General features: G+C 43.2%; 1 protein-coding gene across 1 annotated transcript in view; it reads right to left on the reverse strand.

The window, feature by feature from the left end:
- The window catches only part of LOC126184072 (Krueppel-like factor 2), a 447,658-nt gene that overhangs the window by 225,579 nt on the left and 201,928 nt on the right, over nt 1–20,151 (reverse strand). The gene's annotated exons all lie outside the window — the stretch shown is intronic.

A 20,151-nucleotide genomic window follows, 5' to 3' on the forward strand; every position in this document is an offset into this window, starting at 1 on the left:
GAAAATTCAAAGAGATGACAGTCAAAAAGCCAAACAGAAATCACGTATATCAGCTTCCACGCCAAGAGTTTAGTTTATTGCTACCTTAATGATCCTCACCAAACCCATTTCTTTAAACAGCACTTCTTCACGTAACTATTACCTCCTTGATCTAAAGCAAATCTACCCTAGAATTACAACACCCATTAAGGTTAAATCACTGTACATTCTGGTTCAGAAGTCGCAGGTCTCAACGATTCATTTGTTTTCTATGTACGCAAGAGACACACGGATTGCCACACGACTGGTTTATGTATGGTCGTTTTTAACAGGACTACTACTGTGAAAACGCACAAAATGTGTTTCAATTTCTTTATTCCAAAACGGCAGAAAAGTTGATTATACCATACGTTAAAACAGAGGATTTCTGTTCTGGTTTTCGTTGGTTACGTGATCATTCGGTGGGAGCAGGGTCTAAATTCCAGTCCTACCACTCGGCTTTAGGTTTGACAAAGTCAGTAAATGCATATTTCTGTTTGGTTCTTTTGCAAAGGACACGGATGATTTCTTTCCTCATTCTTACCCAATCCCAGTTTACACTTCAGCATTAATGACCAGGTTGTCGACGAACATTAAATACTTATCTTCCTTTATTTTATTTTGAAAATTCCTTCTGGTCATTCACATTTTAATTTTTCAGCGTTTATCTAAATTCCTTCAGGCACTTGCAGGGTGCTTCCTTCGAACAGGACTTAATCTTTCGTCATGTCTTAGCAGTCGTCAATTGAAATGATCAGTTTCCTTGAAGATCGAACAGTCCACGGGTGTACTGCATGTTCTTATTATCCAACGGGCACAATATTTCAGCGGTCAGACATGTCGTCATCGTCAGGTGCGCTGACCAGGGACGATCTCATCGACCGAGATTGCGGCTAAAATCTTAGCAAGCCTTGGGAACCAACACTGAGTATAATTAAGAAGACTCTCAGCAAACAAAACGATTTGGCGATCAGGGTGGACAGAGAACTTACATCAACGCCATCACAGACGCCGACGCTAGAGTCTCCGCGACCGCCGACGCCGACGCGCAGCCGAGGGCGCGGACCGCGTACGGAGCGGTTCGCGGGAGTAGGCAATATTACTTGGCCACGCGCTCTCAGGAGTTTAATTCGTCAGCTCACCCGACGATGGCGATATGTCTGATGGCCGAAATATTGTACCAGTGGGACACTATGAACTGGCTGTACACCTGTGGACTGTTCGATGAACAAATACACCTAGAGAAACTGAAGAATCACAGTTTCTTTGAAGTTGATCGAGCCTTCATTTGTCGTCCTGCAAGTAGCTTGGACATTTCTGTGGAACGATATCTGCTGTTCCATCTACTGGCGGGATGTCTCCTATGGTATTATCACTTTTGCGTGGAGGAGATAAGTGGAATGAATTTCGCCGCAAACTGGCCGTGAACGGAATCTACGTGCATCGGAGGGCAAAAGCAGGTTCTTTTGACATTGGACAATCATCTAGCGACTATGAAGTATGAATCGGTTCCATTGTGGGGATACATAACTACAGAGACGTCCCAAGGATGTTGAAACATGACCCACAGGCCAAGTGATGTTGACCCCATTAGACATATTTGCTAAGACATTAGACATAGACATTAGACATTACACATATTTGCTAAATTAATGGCACGGCGTTTCTTAACAAGATAAATGGAAGCCTCACCGTCTCTATCTTCAAGCAAATCGAGTTTACTTTCTCTACAAATGGCTCATGTTCAGTGACAGCAACTGCCAGGATGACGATGGCAGTAGGAAGAATAAACGAGCTATGCATTTACAAAGACGATTATTGATCTTTAGTCACGGTCCTTTTGTTTTTCGTCCTTCCTCCAGAAGGATCAGTACAGGTAACCAGATACGTTAAATTGTATTTCTCTCAGAAAAAGGCACATTCGTCCTCGCAGTGCTAGTAGATACAGTTCAGCAAGTTTCCTGAATGTGTGAACGTTCAACTTCAGTACTACAGTATTGGAGCCGGTTTATCTCTGAGAGTGATGTCTGTCCCTCATAATTCCGCGATGACTATTCTGCCGTACTTAGAAGACCAGACGTCGGACTTTATAATTGCCTCAAGCACACTCCAAAGTCCACAGCTTCTTCAGCTAGGCCCGATCCATTCCACTGGCTAAATGATTCTTTGATCATCAGATTCATTGCTTGTGACACTTATTTTTCGATTTCTGGCTTCTCATTCGACATTTATTTTATAATGGCGACTTAGGTGGGTTTGTCATGTAATATATTGTCTATCGTGGGCTGTCTGAGGTAGTAACTTGCCGACCTATGGATTTGTGTCTCTGTGGCTTAAGTTGTTGAGTTGGCAGTTGTAAATCATCGAGGCAATGCAGCACTGAAAGTGCACCTACAAGCACAATGATTTGTGTTGACGTTACTTTCCTGAGTTAATTTCTGAGATGGGCTTTCTTACATACGAAGCGATTGATGTCACGACAGAATAGAGTTTTAATGATTAGCAAGTTGCTTCACCAGTTTCTTCTTCCCGTTTGCCGATGAGCACTTGAGACTCCGCTCCTTCAGGGAACACAGACGTTGAGGGCTGCATATTGCGCAATATTTACATCTACTTACTCCTCTCATCGGACTACTCGTCAGACTATACTTTCTGCAATTTCAGAACATCCTCTGTAATAATATCTCCACACTATTCATCGGTTAATACTAAGAATTAATTCTGTTGTCACTTTGTCGTGGAGTATCATTTTACTTGGCTGTATGATAATAAAGACAAATGATCAACACCTACTCTAGAAAAGTGTGGTGTGAGAAAACACCCTATTTTCGTAACAACACTACAACAGGGGAAGATGCTCTATCCAGAAAAAGCCTGACGTTCTACAACAAATTTGATATAACTGCGATGCGGTGACTTCTATGTACACTGTATACGCGCTGTGTCTCCTGGGAATAGTCTGCCGCATTTTCGCTGTTGTTTGGGTAAATATTTTTAAATTTCTTTATGCACTGTATATATAGCTCGAACAAATACTATCATGACACGTTTCGTGTGACGTCCAGCTCTGACTCGAAACGCCAGTTTGTTTCGCGTAACAAAAGAAAACAGTATTGGAAAATTACTTGTTTATTCGATAGAGTGGTCCGACAGTGCTGTGTTCGGTTCAATGATACGTATTAACAGGAAAACACGAAGAATAATAAACAGTACTCCAGCAGCATCTGACGATTCTTACGGAAAGCGCCTGATATATGGTAATATACGTTACTTCGACATTTCGACTATTTCGTAATATGTTCCAGTCTTGTGAAATACCTTACAGAAAACGAGTTTTGTCACGTAACCAATACGGATTTAGAAAATGTAGTTCTTGTGAAACACTACTGACTTTTTATTCACACGAAGTAATGAGTGCTGCCAAAAGGAAGTCTCAAGTTGATGCCCTATTTCTAGATTACCAGAGGGCTTTTCAAATCGTTCCTTAAAAGCTGCTTCTAAACAAATTGCATGCCTATGGAGTATATCTCTGTTGTGCGACTAGATTAGCGATTTTCTGACTGGTAGGTTACAGTTCGCAGCAACTGACGATTAGTCATTTTGCGAAATCATTTAGCGAAACCGAAGTGAAATCTGCGTTTATCCAAAACAGTGACATAGGTCCCATGCTGTTCTTAATTTATGTAAACGATTTAGAAGACAATCTGAAGAGCCCTCTTCAACTTTTTGCAGTTGAAGCTGACGTTTACTGTCTAGTATAGACCCCAAAAAACCAAAGCGAATTGCAAAATAGTATCTGCATTGTCTCGAATGAAAAACAGTCCACAGTTGCACTAAATTATGTTTATTTTAAACCTAGACCAGACTCTCTGCTATAATAATATAGCCTTCTTCAGAAGTCATACACGCTAATATATGAAAAATGTCTTAGTGTGTTTGACTTCTAAGGCTATATTATTATAGCACACACCATGGTCAAGGTTTAAAATAAACATAATTTAGTGCAACTGTGCGCTGTTTTTCCTTCGAGACAATTTAGTAACGGTTGCTGTTGTCGGTGCCATGGTGAAAATAATATAATATCTGCATATATAAGATCTAAAAAAAAAGAAATTCAGTCACTTATACCAAATGTTGGGATAGTGAACCAAACACTGCATGTTATTGGCAGAACACTTCTGAGATGATCGCCTTCTTCCAGACAGTTATAGTGGGGAACTAAAGTTAACGTGGATTCCGAACTACAGTGCAGCCTGGCAGTTTTCCCGTTATTGAATCATTTCCAGGAGTGAAAGAACCGATAAGTAGCTTGAAAAATTGCGAGCTTTACTGGTCACGGAATTCTGAACCTTTGGACTTGTAGTCTGATACTAATCCGCTTTGCCAAGGAGCCACGAAAATATATCGATCCTCTGAGAAACAAAAGCTTCAGTATCTCGGTACATAAAAAGGGCAAAAGCGTTACCAATACAGCAGATTAATTTGCTCTCTCAGCACTGTCAACTGTCTTCGTTTGATATCTAGTCTTGAGTTGAGGATTTGTATGAGAACATGCACACGAAGAGAAGGTAGAAATGCCAAATTTCGTTTTAAAAGTCTACAGTACTTTGATACATGAATTCGTACTGTAAATAAGAAAACGCTTTTGCCATTACTGTTCTGTTGAACTACATTCTCCATAGATGAGAAGTATTCCTATTTTCACTTCGATGGTGTACATTAAACTTACACGAACCTGCAACAGCGGACGGTTGACTGAACGAGCGGTGTGCATTTTGCACGTGTTTCCATTTGTTTGTCGTAATTCCAGCAAGTGGACGAGTTCTGTTACCAAGGTTACCTCTACTGTGTGCTACTACACGCGAAGCAATGTCAGTTTTTTAAATAAATTTATGCTTACGTTAGTAGTACGCAGTGATGCATTTTTCAACAGGTGTTGAAGTGAGGAAGTGGACTACCCAATAAAAAATATGAGGTACTATTTAAATTACGTTCTAGTGTTCATATCTTCGTAAACATCGTTTCCTTGATACATTTTTATTTTCTTTTTGGACAAGAAGTTAGTTATGGTGGCCAAGATAAGTAGGATACACTGTGTACGTGTAGGACAGTTACTCTGCAGCAAGATATATATACCTCTTAATAAGCAGATTATCTCAGCATTTTAAACTTTTGAATTTTTTGACTATTTATACGAAATATTGAACATAAATTTTTTGTTAGATGACAGACTGCAACTGTCTTTTGGTTTCGTGCTGCGGGATAGTCGCTTAGTGATATACACTCCTGGAAATTGAAATAAGAACATCGTGAATTCATTGTCCCAGGAAGGGGAAACTTTATTGACACATTCCTGGGGTCAGATACATCACATGATCACACTGACAGAACCACAGGCACATAGACACAGGCAACAGAGCATGCACAATGTCGGCACTAGTACAGTGTATATCCACCTTTCGCAGCAATGCAGGCTGCTATTCTCCCATGGAGACGATCGTAGACATGCTGGATGTAGTCCTGTGGAACGGCTTTCCATGCCATTTCCACCTGGCGCCACACTTGGACCAGCGTTCGTGCTGGACGTGCAAACCGCGTGAGACGACGCTTCATCCAGTCCCAAACATGCTCAATGGGGGACAGATCCGGAGATCTTGCTGGCCAGAGTAGTTGACTTACACCTTCTAGAGCACGTTGGATGGCACGGGATACATGCGGACGTGCATTGTCCTGTTGGAACAGCAAGTTCCCTTGCCGGTCTAGGAATGGTAGAACGATGGGTTCGATGACGGTTTGGATGTACCGTGCACTATTCAGTGTCCCCTCGACCATCACCAGTGGTGTACGGCCAGTGTAGGAGATCGCTCCCCACACCATGATGCCGGGTGTTGGCCCTGTGTGCCTCGGTCGTATGCAGTCCTGATTGTGGCGCTCACCTGCACGGCGCCAAACACGCATACGACCATCATTGGCACCAAGGCAGAAGCGACTCTCATCGCTGAAGACGACACGTCTCCATTCGTCCCTCCATTCACGCCTGTCGCGACACCACTGTAGGCGGGCTGCACGATGTTGGGGCGTGAGCGGAAGACGGCCTAACGGTGTGCGGGACCGTAGCCCAGCTTCATGGAGACGGTTGCGAATGGTCCTCGCCGATACCCCAGGAGCAAAAGTGTCCCTAATTTGCTGGGAAGTGGCGGTGCGGTCCCCTACGGCACTGCGTAGGATCCTACGGTCTTGGCGTGCATCCGTGCGGCGCTGCGGTCCGGTCCCAGGTCGACGGGCACGTGCACCTTCCGCCGACCACTGGCGACAACATCGATGTACTGTGGAGACCTCACGCCCCATGTGTTGAGCAATTCGGCGGTACGTCCACCCGGCCTCCCGCATGCCCACTATACGCCCTCGCTCAAAGTCCGTCAACTGCACATACGGTTCACGTCCACGCTGTCGCGGCATGCAACCAGTGTTAAAGACTGCGATGGAGCTCCGTATGCTACGGCAAACTGGCTGACACTGACGGCGGCGGTGCACAAACGCTGCGCAGCTAGCGCCATTCGACGGCCAACACCGCGGTTCCTGGTGTGTCCGCTGTGCCGTGCGTGTGATCATTGCTTGTACAGCCCTCTCGCAGTGTCCGGAGCAAGTATGGTGGCTCTGACACACCGGTGTCAATGTGTTCTTTTTTCCATTTCCAGGAGTGTAGATTAACACGCTGATACCAATTGTACATTAACGTAAACTGATAATATTTTAGCAACATCTCTAGAATAATATTCATCACACCGATATCTGAACACCGTCTCTGAACATCACTAGTGTCAAAACCTTCTCGGGAGGTCTTCAGATGAGGAAGGAAACTACTGCAATGTGAGAAACACTTATGGCAGATATGCGTTTAACTTTTGAAAAATACCGTAACAATGGAAAAGCGAATGGAGATAATAAGGAGACAGCATGATGAGCTTCAGAAAGTATCACTGAACAGGGAAGATCCTCCTGAGACCAAAGCGCGCTATTCCCTCGTCAAGTGAAGTTGCGTGATCATCTTCTACAACAAGAAATTTATCTCCATCGGCGTAGGTCTTTCATTTATTTTTTCTGTGGTGGGCAACCGACGTACGTTGTGTCAAAACAATTAAACGAGAGGAAGGCTTCCGTAATATATCTTGCATCTCATTACTAGTAACAGCTACGCAGCATGAACTGAGAGAAGGGTTGCATGAATTATTATATGAAGCTGCTTGAGTGTAGTATAAACTGAGCGGAGATAGTGCCCAACGAATCTTCTACTTTAAAACAGTGAAAGCAAATGAAGTTACCACCAGTTTTCGATAATGTGGTAAAAAGTGAAAAGGATATATACATAACACTGTGTGGACTACAGAAAGAAGCTGTTGCTGGCCTAAGAAGAACCATGTATATCTTATGACCTGAGATGTTTTTGAAGTCCTTTTTGTATTGTGAGTTCTTACTTCTCAACTGAAATATACATTTTGTAATATAAATGAACTTCTCTGTCGATTATATTTTATATAATCGTAATCTAACTGCGTAGGCTTCCGCGGCCAGAGTCAGTCGACATGAAAGTTCTCTGGGTGTGGTACCGCGTCATAAAGTATAAAACTACTGCAGCACTAGTTTTATACACCATGACGCGGTACCACACCCAGAAAACTTTTATGTCGAATAATCGTAATCGTTGACAAGTCTGGGAGCACTACTAGAATGTGTTCACCATTTATAAAATTTTTTCCATATTCATGCTGTGTATGGCGAGTCTCGCTGCCGATTTATTTTGAAAATTGATGTGAATCGTACATCCAACAGTCCCCATTGAAAAGCACTTATTACATACATCCACAAATGTCTCATGGAACACACACTGTGAAGCAACAATTAGTGATGGTACAAAATTATATTAACAAGTTGACATGTAAAAACCAGTTAAGGCCGTGGATGTACGTCTTCAGTGGTTTCCCTAGATCGCTGAATCCAAATGCCACAAAGATTCTTTTGAAAAGGAAACGACCAATATCCTTCCCCATCCTGTTCCAATCCTAGCTTGCGTTTCATCTCTAATGACCTTTCTTTCTTCCTTTTTATTACACAAAGAAAATGAGGACCATTCGAAACATATTTTGGTTCAAGAGTGCCTAAAACGTCCTGGAAAACGAAAAGAATCACTTAAGAACACTACTCTTTATGTAATCCAGTGAGAGATAACGCTTGTTTGTACACTTTACGCTAACACAGGTTTTAACACGACACTCTATATCACTGATGTTGTAACAATAACACTGATGTGCACTCTAAGTAAATATTGATATATTATTATTATAGTCTGTTCTCAAATGAATGCCTTCCTTTCATTGCATGATATTAAGAAGCATATTTCTTTTATAATCCACATGTAGAGAAACAGTTTGTCATTTCACTGACTCAAACAAAGGGAAGTTGTGAGTCCATAATTAGAATCGTGTTGTTTACAAAAGAAAAGTTGGATCAAAATCCCTCTATATCTAGAGGTGTTAGAGCGCCAAAGGAAAAGATGTGAGGGCGCGAAGGTAGAGCGCCAGGAGGAAGTGAGTCAGTCAGAAGCTAGCCGCCGAAGTGTGAACGTCCTGGAGTCGAGAGCGAGGCAAAATTATTTCAAAATTGTTAGAAGAGGGCCCATAATGGAATTACTATGAGCATGTTGCAACGTGGCATAAGGTGGAATACTCTAATATACCTGACAGCGAAACGAAGAAATGTAATAGATCAGTTTGCACGAAGAGCAATGACTGCGTAATACTTCCTAGCACATCGCTGCAGCAGATCATCACTCGGGCACCTCTTGGCAATATAGAGATTATTTAGTCTTTTAACATGAATCACTCATTTCATTGAAGGGCGTCAATATATTTGCGTAACTGAGTCTCCATGTGTAACCTGAATATCGCCGACCTACTTCACCTAACCTGTTCCTGATCCTGAAAGTTTCTGAGTATCAATAAATGTGAAGCTAATTACTTGCCTTACTTGAATTCTAATAATTAAAGCGTTCAAATCATTGAATCAGTGTAAAAGGTACTGTGGTTCAAAAATTACTCATGATAATCTAAAAATCAAATTGCTGCAGAAAGCACTAGATTTAAATTTGCATGCTACTCTGAAACAAATTTTGCTTGAATTAGTGATGCAAAATTCATCAAATGTACTAAGCGTTTCTGTGTATGAAAATTGTTGCTGAATGCTATCATGGGATCCCATAGCCTTGAAACTGTTTTTATACGTGGTTGATTAACTCACTTTAAAGAGGTATTGTGTTTATTAAGTCGGTCAGATATAAACGTGATAGTGTAAAAAGTTTTATTACTTTGTCCATGCTTAATAGAAGGCAGCGTCGTGGAACGTATAAGTAATTTATGTTTCTAACATATTCTGGGCTAATTATAGTGTTGAGGTTTTACATTTTACTTCCGAATCCGGAACGCAAAGAAAGAAAAAGTTATTGACAACTACTCTGAAATTATTGTTCCGATTTGGACTGGAGACCGTTTTTGTTTATCTGGTGGCATACTGTATTTAATGGATAATGAACGTAGGTTCGAATTTTACAGTTTTATTCTCTCTTTTTAATATAATGCTATGTTTGGGAACAAAGTTAACAATCCGATTCCTTTAACCTTTTAACGCACGATCACGCTCACTTAATCATATATAAAGGGGTATCACTTACCAAAAGGCATATAGTACAAATGGGTGTTATAAGGTAAGGAAAAGCACGGCAGAACCGGAGCTGGACTAATTACACAGCGAGTTTGCATGTAGTTTTTAGAAATATTCTAGGCGAATTCCGTGCTGATTCTGATTCCCCAACTCCGTCTGAAAAAGAATTCATCCAATATGGAACAGAAGTTATATTCTTCGCAACGGATGTTGTATCAGATTTTCTCGCCAATATATGGGTAAATGACGATGTACCAATGAATGGCATACGACGGGGTACGCGTAAGGAACTATTTAAAGTGGCACGACTACATAAAAGTAACTGTTTGTAAGACAGATACCAGACTGAGATACACTGGAAGAATTCTCCCACCACACTCGAAGCAGTTAGCTTACAAAACCGTCGTTCGACCATACCCGAATATTCCTTGTTAGTCTAGGATCCGAACTAGACAGATTTGATAGATGAATTAGGGAGCAGCACGTTTCGTCACAAGTTCATTTAGTAAAGCGAAAGCGTAAAGATATGATCATGATAAGGCAACACCAGTAGCTGAGGCTACACTGTGCATCACAGTGTGGTTTACTGTTAAATTTCCAAATGAGTAATTTCTTAAGCGCGTCAGCCAATGTATCTCTCCCCCCCACGTATAACTCTCTAAGAAACCATGAAGGGAAAATTAGAGGGACCTCAGCTCACACTGATGGAGTTCTTCCCGAAGACTGGAACAGAAACCGTGGAAAAGTAAGAGTGGTACTCAAAGTACCCTCCGCCACACACCCTAAAGTTCTTTGCTGAGTGTAGATGTAGATGTACATGCAGACCACGAAAAATATTTATTGCTGGATCAAAGCATGGTGAATGCCAGTCACATGATGATTCTGAAGGAATAGATGAATGAAGAAAAATAAGGATTTAGAGTTCCGTGGACGACGAAGTCATTTGAGATGGAGTACAAGCTAGCATTGGGGAAGGTTTGGAAAAGAAATTGACCGAATCCTTTTTAAAAAAAAACTTCCCAAGATTTTGATTAAACGATGTAGCGAAATCACGTAAAACAAAAATATGGACGTCTGGACGGGGATTTGAACGCCAGCCTCCTGAATAATATTCCAGTGCCTCAGAACCACGCCAACTCACTCAGTGATTTCGATAGAGTAGTAGGATTTTAGGACATATACTGTATTCGACCATTATGAAGTACCTCGAAGGAAACGATTTCTTTACATATAGCGCGGATTCAGAAAATATCGTTCTTCTGAAACACAACTAGCTCTTTCTACTCATGAAGTAATAAGTGCTATCGACAGGGGATGTCAAATTGATTCCATATTTTATTCCAGAAGGTTTTTGACACCGTTTTTCAGAAGCATCTTCTAACCAAACAGCGTGCCTAAGGAGTATCGCCTCAGTCAGACAGGTCACAGTTCGTAGTAATAGACGGAAAGTCATCGAGTAAAACAGAAGTAATATCCGGCGTTCCCCAAGGAAGTGTTATAGGCCCTCTATTGTTCCTGATCTACACTCCTGGAAATTGAAATAAGAACACCGTGAATTCATTGTCCCAGGAAGGGGAAACTTTATTGACACATTCCTGGGGTCAGATACATCACATGATCACACTGACAGAACCACAGGCACATAGACACAGGCAACAGAGCATGCACAATGTCGGCACTAGTACAGTGTATATCCACCTTTCGCAGCAATGCAGGCTGCTATTCTCCCATGGAGACGATCGTAGAGATGCTGGATGTAGTCCTGTGGAACGGCTTGCCATGCCATTTCCACCTGGCGCCTCAGTTGGACCAGCGTTCGTGCTGGACGTGCAGACCGCGTGAGATGACGCTTCATCCAGTCCCAAACATGCTCAATGGGGGACAGATCCGGAGATCTTGCTGGCCAGGGTAGTTGACTTACACCTTCTAGAGCACGTTGGGTGGCACGGGATACATGCGGACGTGCATTGTCCTGTTGGAACAGCAAGTTCCCTTGCCGGTCTAGGAATGGTAGAACGATGGGTTCGATGACGGTTTGGATGTACCGTGCACTATTCAGTGTCCCCTCGGCGATCACCAGTGGTGTACGGCCAGTGTAGGAGATCGCTCCCCACACCATGATGCTGGGTGTTGGCCCTGTGTGCCTCGGTCGTATGCAGTCCTGATTGTGGCGCTCACCTGCACGGCGCCAAACACGCATACGACCATCATTGGCACCAAGGCAGAAGCGACTCTCATCGCTGAAGACGACACGTCTCCATTCGTCCCTCCATTCACGCCTGTCGCGACACCACTGGAGGCGGGCTGCACGATGTTGGGGCGTGAGCGGAAGACGGCCTAACGGTGTGCGGGACCGTAGCCCAGCTTCATGGAGACGGTTGCGAATGGTCCTCGCCGATACCCCAGGAGCAACAGTGTCCCTAATTTGCTGGGAAGTGGCGGTGCGGTCCCCTACGGCACTGCGTAGGATCTACGGTCTTGGCGTGCATCCGTGCGTCGCTGCGGTCCGGTCCCAGGTCGACGGGCACGTGCACCTTCCGCCGACCACTGGCGACAACATCGATGTACTGTGGAGACCTCACGCCCCACGTGTTGAGCAATTCGGCGGTACGTCCACCCGGCCTCCCGCATGCCCACTATACGCCCTCGCTCAAAGTCCGTCAACTGCACATACGGTTCACGTCCACGCTGTCGCGGCCTGCTACCAGTGTTAAAGACTGCGATGGAGCTCCGTATGCCACGGCAAACTGGCTGACACTGACGGCGGCGGTGCACAAATGCTGCGCAGCTAGCGCCATTCGACGGCCAACACCGCGGTTCCTGGTGTGTCCGCTGTGCCGTGCGTGTGATCATTGCTTGTACAGCCCTCTCGCAGAGTCCGGAGCAAGTATGGTGGGTCTGACACACCGGTGTCAATGTGTTCTTTTTTCCATTTCCAGGAGTGTATATTAACGACATAGGAGACAATTTAAGTAGCCGTCTTAGATTGTTTGCAGATGATGCTGTCATTTACCGTCTTGTAATGTCATCAGATGATCAAAACGACTTGCAAAATGATTTAGATAAGATATCTGTATGGTGAGAAAAGTGACAATTGACCCTGAATAAGGGGATAAGTGTGAAATTATTCACATGAGTTCTAAAAGAAATGAGCTAAATTTCGATTACGCGTTAAGTCACACAAATCTTAAGGCTGTAAATCAACTAAATACTTAGGGATTACAATTACAAATAACCTAAATTGGAACGATCACATAGATAATATTGTGGGTAGAGCAAACCAAAGACTGCAATTCATTGGCAGAACACTTAGAAGGTCTACCAAAGAGACTGCTTACACTACGCTCGTCCGCCCTGTTCTGGAGTATTGCTGTGCGGTGTGGGATCCGCATTAGGTGGGACTGACGGATGACATCGAAAAAGTACAAAGAAGGGCAGCTCGTTTTGTATTATGGCGAAATAGAGGAGATAGTGTCACAGACATGATACGTGAATTGGAGTGGCAATCATTAAAACGAAGGCGATTTTCGTTGCGACGGAATCTTCTCATGAAATTTCAATCACCAGTTTTCTCCTCCAATTGCGAAAACATTCTGTTAGCAGCACCTACATAGAGAGAAATGATCATCACGATAAAATAAGAAAAATCAGGGCTCGCATAGAAAAATTGAAGTGCTCGTTTCCCCCGCGTGCCGTTCGAGAGTGGAACGGTAGAGAGAGAGCATGAAGGTGGTTCACTGAACCCTCTGCCAGGTACTTTATTATGAATAGCAGAGTAATCTCGTAGCTGTAGATGTAGATAGAGACGATAACGGCACGAAGAAGAGGGACACGAATGGAGAGATGGGTTTTGATCATGTACTTTGGTAAACATTCGGAAGGCAGGAAGAAAGAAGGACTGTATTTTAATGTGCAGTCGACGACCAGGTCATCAGTAGCGGAGCAAAAGTTCGGATAGGAAAAGAAGTTCGCCGTATGTTTTCCAAAAGAACTATTCTGGAATTATATGAGGAAAACATACATCAGGATGGTCGGACAGAGATCTGAACCCGATGCTCCTAAATATGAGTTGACGTGTCAACAACCACGTCGTCCCGTTCAGCATGAGTACTACAAAGCGAAAACGGAGCATGTGGAGTATCAGACTGCCTGTGAAATTGTATTGATGAGTTACTAGGAAACAGAACACAGCATGTCATTCTTGACGGATAGAAAACTTGAGACATAAAATTAACTTCGGGCGTACCACAAGGGAGTGTTACAGGAATGTTACTTTATACAGTGAACATGGTGTCCCAGAAATGTTGTGACGAAAATCGAGGGATTGTAGAGGGTGTCCTGAGGAACAAATCGAGGATAGGAAACGATGTACAGAAACGCCATCCAACGACGCTAGAGAACATCGAAGTTGTAGGCGCCAGCGCCTGCCACTAGTCCACCCCTTCGGCAGCAAACGTGACATTACACTCTGACGGACCGTTGGCGGAACGTCTCGCAATGTTGCTTGTTATTCAGTGATCGCGAATGATTGCTACGACTGCCAGTGGAGAATATGGAGCTAGGTGCTACACAAAAAGGCCTTGTTCAAACGTTCAAATGTGTGTGAGATCTGATGGGACTTGACTGTTAAGGTCATTAGTCCCTAATCCTACACACTACTTAACCTAAATTATCCTAAGGACAAACACACACACCCATGCCCGAGGGAGGACTTGAACCTCCGCCGGGACCAGCTGCACAGTCCATGACTGCAGCGCCTTAGACCACTCGGTTAATGCCGTGTGGCAAAAAGGCCTCGTCTTGTATGAATTGGGTGCTCTGTTGCCTCAATAGATGATGGTGTTGGACACGGGTTTCCATCTGCAGTATATTTTTCTTCTGTATACCGAAAAGCATTGTAGATTTTAGAGGATTCCAGGAGAAAAATAAACAGCAGACTGGGACCCATGTCTGAAACCTTCATCCTTCATTCCGGGGGAAAAATAAACAGCAGACAGGTACCCACATCTGAAACCTTCATCCACTGAGGCATTAGAGCATTGCATTCATAGGAAAGACGGCATTCCTATGCAGCAGCTAGCTCCATCTTCTCCACTGGCGACCGTGGCAATCATTCGTGGTCACTGAATAACAAATAACATTACGAGACGATCCGACTATGGTCCGTCAGCTTACAAAGTCACACTTGGAGCCGAAGGGGTGGCCTACTGACAGACAGCGGCACCTGTAACTTCGACGCTCTCTGGCGGCGTTGCACAGCGTTTCAGAGACGGGTTCCTATCTACGATTTGTCCCTTAAAACACTCTCTACAACCCCTCGAAGTTTACGGCAACATTCCTGGGTCACCTTGTATATAAATGACTTAGTGAATAGTGTCGGTATTTCCATGAGGCTTTTCGCTGAAGACGCTGGTGTATACAAAAAAATCACAACGCTAGAAAATCGTAGTGAAATGCTAAAGACCTGATGGACGCCTGTTGCGGGGATTGGCAGTTGAACCTCAACATAAACAGCTGTAACGTAATGTTCGTAAAGTGGCAAGAAGACCTATTATTATACGATTAAAAGATGACGGATCAATCAGGAGAATGTGCGTACAGAGCGATTTAAAGCGGAACGCCCACTGAAATCTAATCGCAGGTAAGGTAATGCCAGACTGAGTTTCATTGGATGAATACTCAGGTAGTGCAGCCCACCATCTACAGTACCCCAGGAATCCTCCAGTAAATCTCAGTGTGACATCTGCGTTACTTGTAAATAGTTTTACTTTGTCTTACCTTACAAGACCCTCGTTCGAGCAACACTTGAATATTATTTGTCAGTGTGGGATCCTGGGGCACATCAGTTATTACTTCACTGCGATCCGTGTGAGATAGAATTCATGCAGGAAATAGAGAAGTTCGAAATAACGGCGGAACATATCGTGGCAGGTTCATTTCGTAAGCATGAAAGCATCATAGAGATGCTCAGTCTGCTCAAGTGCAGTGGATACAAGAGTGACATATAGCACTGTATGGTACAGTGCTAAAATTACGAGAGCTTACGTTCGCAGAAGAATTAACCAGTATATTGCTTCCTGCTGCGTACGTCTCACCAAGTGCCCGTAAAGTAAAAATAAAGAGATTCGAACTGATACGGAGCCATACCAACAATTGTTTTTCCCGAGTGCCATTCGTGACTGGAACAGGAAAGAATGGCAGTGACAGTGATACACAAAGTACCCTCCTCTACACAACATAACGTGACGTGTGGTGTACAGACGCAGATGAAGATGTAGAGGCACTATTTCAGGCTACGACATTAATTCGAAGCGTAAATGATATCAAACTGGAGTGGTCCTAGGTGATAAACGCTTAACACGAACCTCAGCTGCTTGTGAAGGTGTCGTTAGGCTGTCACTCATTACGCTTGACGTGAGTCACTGGTCGTATTTGGAACGCTTCAGCACTCGAGTTTTCCGGGTAAGCATCAGATAATGTTTGCCAACGCGACGAGTCGTAACACTTTATCTGCTGAGGGAAAACACCACGACTCCCAAAGCTCGACGGATATGGACTTATCTTTAGCGGATATTTGCTTTCCGTCGGCCTTTACGACTCGATGTTGCTTGAAGGTGTCAATGTTTCGTCTTACGGAGCAGACACAGCGCGCTGGTGTTCTACACACCGTTGGCACCAACGCACAGCACAAACCTTATACGCATCCTCCTAACACTGCCTGGTACTACGGAAACCAACTCTCTGTGGTACTCATCTGCTTAATAAGGTACACGCGTCACTTTATGAACCACAAAACAGTTGTATAATATGGTGGTGTGAAATATTTCATGTTTTATACTCAGTTCTGTGAAAAGTTTTGGTCAGAGTGTTTTGGAAATGTTTTTCTTCTTGGTAAATAAAAAGTCGTAATGTTTCTAATGTCAGTACACGAACCAGAAAGTAGCACAGTGACTGTATAATGTTACAAAATGCGGACAAAATATCTGTAGCAGCTTCATGCACCCAATGAGGCGTTTTCTTCAAAAGTCTGAAATAAGATCAGCATTCAGACATGCACAGAGAGTTAATTAGCTATCTAAAATTTCACTAATATTCGTTTAACGATGAATGATTTTAATACTATTCCTGTCAGCTCGTTATTCGTCTAAAAATAAATGCTTCGAGTACTTCTCCTTGCGTTTTGATTTTTTTGGATTTAATCTGGATTCAAAGCAAGATAAAGATCATCAGATTTAAATACCTGAAGTCGTTGCGAATGTTGGTGGAATGACATTCTCCAGTTACACGTGAAATAGATATTCCATTAGATGACTTCATAGAGAGAGAGTGGGTATTTGCAATAAAGTGAAACCATGTACAGCATCCAGTGACTGGAACTACAATTTTTCCGCAAGCCGTCACAGTTTCGTAACTATTTCTCATCCCCTTCGATAAGATTTTTTTTACGAAATAAATGAGTGATGATATATTTGCTGACGTGAAAGAAAGACATAATACCTCCACGTTCATTTCTCAGAGCTACAGCCTTTTCCGTAAAAAAGTACCTATTGTCCACAAATATTTCTAATTTGCAATGATTATCTGTTTTTAAGGTAAGTAAAAATAAGTTTACATAACTATGATTCGTTTGCCTATATACAGATACACTACACTGCCGCCGCGCGGGATAGCCGCGTGGTCTCAGGCGCCTTACCACGGTTCGGGCGGCTCCCCAACTTACTTTAAGTTAGATTAAGTAGTGTGCAAGTCTATGGACCGATGACCTCAGCCGTTTGGTTCCATAGCAACTTCCCGCGAAAAACACTATACTGCTGAAGTGATAAGCAAATAAACAGCCGCGCGGCAGAAAGATAGGTATAGTGACTGGTCAGCTTAGCTATATAGTAATAACTAATAGCATAAATAATATAATACAAAAATTATATCTAAAATAAAAATTGTCTAATTTTCTTCAGTATGCAGATCGTAGTTTTTTATTTCCAGTATTACCGTATTCCGTCAATGCCGCCTATCTCCATACCTTATGTTGTAGTTACAGAGTAGCCTGTCATGAGGGAACTGTCAGTTCATTGTCATATACTACAGTATACAATGGCAGTGCAGCACAACTATCGTGAGATGTTCCTGCACCAATAGCAACCATATCACACTTCTTTTGCATCGGTAGATTGGTTCCTATAGCAGCCAGTGATTTGTGTTGTACGTTTTGTTGATTGAGTGTAAAGCCTTTATCACTTTTGTGAAGGTACTTTCACAGAAACAAAGTTAATTAGGCTAATAAACATGTTCAATCGTAACTACATTATCACTCCGTAACGAGCCACAATCACCGTCTGTTACTTAACTGAAGAATTTATACTTCCGGCCTATAGCTCCATCAGACTTCTTTAGGGTAGTGAAAATTCAAGTTAAGGCAGAAGTTTCCGTGTCACCAAAACTATTATAAGCCACCCTAAATAATGTTTTCGTCTCTTTGAACTGGGAAACCGAAGAAGGGCTACCACCTGATGACACTGTACTGTGTGCCCTTGGTATAGATAAGCTTTAACAAAGTGTGACAAAACATAATAGAGCAACACTGAAAGAACCAGATGGTTATAATTACACTGACGGTGTTCCGAGCGCTCTAGTACAAGCTGTATACATCGCAGGGAGATGAAAAGTCGGTGGTATGTCCGTTAATCGGTGTGTTCGCGAAGTATACTGAAAACAATAACAGTTCAAATTTCTGCCACCAGGTGAAAATATGACGTTGTAAGCAATCAGAATATGTTATGTTTCCAGTTTTGACGTCAGTATGCTGTTTGTTGCTTGGTGTCATGTTGTTTATTTCTTTTGTGAAGTGACTGTTGGTGTAAAGGGTTAAGAAGTTTGAGATTTTCCGTACGAAACGCAATGGCTATCGGGAAGAAAGTCCGCTCTCAGCTGGTAAAGTTATTTTATCGGAAAGACAGCAACAGCAGTACTGCTTCGCGGTAATATCGCCGAGAGAAACAGCTGCGAAGAGGCCCCATGTCACTAACTGTGCTAAAGAATATCATCAAGAAATTTGAAGAAACAGGTAAATTAGATGGTGCAGCAGGGAAGGACAGGCGTCCCATTCCCATGGCAGTTGTTGACGTTTCTGTAGACATAGCCGACCGTGCAGCAAATCTCTCAAATTCTGCAGCCAGCATTAGAGCTGTGTTGCGGGAATCATCTCTCCCCTGGTCGTTGAAAAAATTTTGCGGCGCAGTTTACGTTGGTATCCCTATAAGATTCAAATGGTTCAAATGGCTCTGAGCACTATGGGACTTAACTTCTAAGGTCATCAGTCCCCTAGAACTTAGAACTACTTAAACCTAACTAACCTAAGGACATCACACACATCAATGTCCGAGGCAGGATTCGAACCGGCGACCGTAGCGGTCGCGCGGTTCCAGAGTGTAGCGCCTAGAACTGTACGGCCAACCCGGCAGGCTAATAAGATTCATAATGATGCCCTAAGATAGACTACGACGCCATGACTTTGCTTTTCGTTTTCTGGTATGCACGAAAATGGATGACATCACTCTGGCGAATTTCTTCGGACGGACGAGGCACATTTTACTCTTCATGGTACCGTGAATGCACAGAACTTTTGCATATGGGGCTCTACTCTGCCACCTGTTGTGCAGGGACATTCACTGCACTCAACTAATATGACTGTGTGGTGCGGTTTCAAAAACTGCGTTACTCTCGTTCTGTTTTCCTTCGAGGATGTGACACCTCGCGGGGCTGTTGGGTGTTCAGTGACATCAGTAAGTTTTACGGACCTTGTTGTGCGACGTGAATTTCCATCTTTGTAAGAACGTAACCGTATCCACTGCTGTCATGCAAGATGAGGCGACACCACATGTCGCTTGCCAGGTGAAAGATTTTCTTAAAAAAACCTTCTCTAACTACCACGTCACCTCTACGTAATTCCAAGATATATGGTCTTCCAGATCCCCCGACCTAAATCCATGTGCCCTCTGGCTGTGTGGATATCTGAAAGACAGTATCTATCAGGGATGTATCCGGACTATTCCTGATGTGAAGGACAGCGTGTGGTTACATATCGCTCTGATTACACTAGATATGCTGCGAGCAACATTCGACCATGCCGTATTATGCATGAAGCATGTTGCTGAATCTCGAGACCATATTGAACACAATATGTTGTGTGACCTAACGAACTTTCCAGAACCACCTTATCATGTGGTCCATCGTTCCTCCCGTTTTCCTGCACCCACACCACATTCCAACGACTTACAGCCCTATATTTTCACCTGGTGGCAGAAAATAGAACTATGATTTTTTCAGCGTATTCTTGCGTGCGGGCCGATTAATATGATGTTTCAGCGAACTGCTATGTATACAGCCCGCGCTGTAGTACCCGGACCACACTCAGTTTAATTC

Source organism: Schistocerca cancellata, chromosome 4, assembly GCF_023864275.1.
Source record: "Schistocerca cancellata isolate TAMUIC-IGC-003103 chromosome 4, iqSchCanc2.1, whole genome shotgun sequence".
In the NCBI taxonomy this organism is placed as follows: Eukaryota; Metazoa; Arthropoda; class Insecta; order Orthoptera; family Acrididae; genus Schistocerca; species Schistocerca cancellata.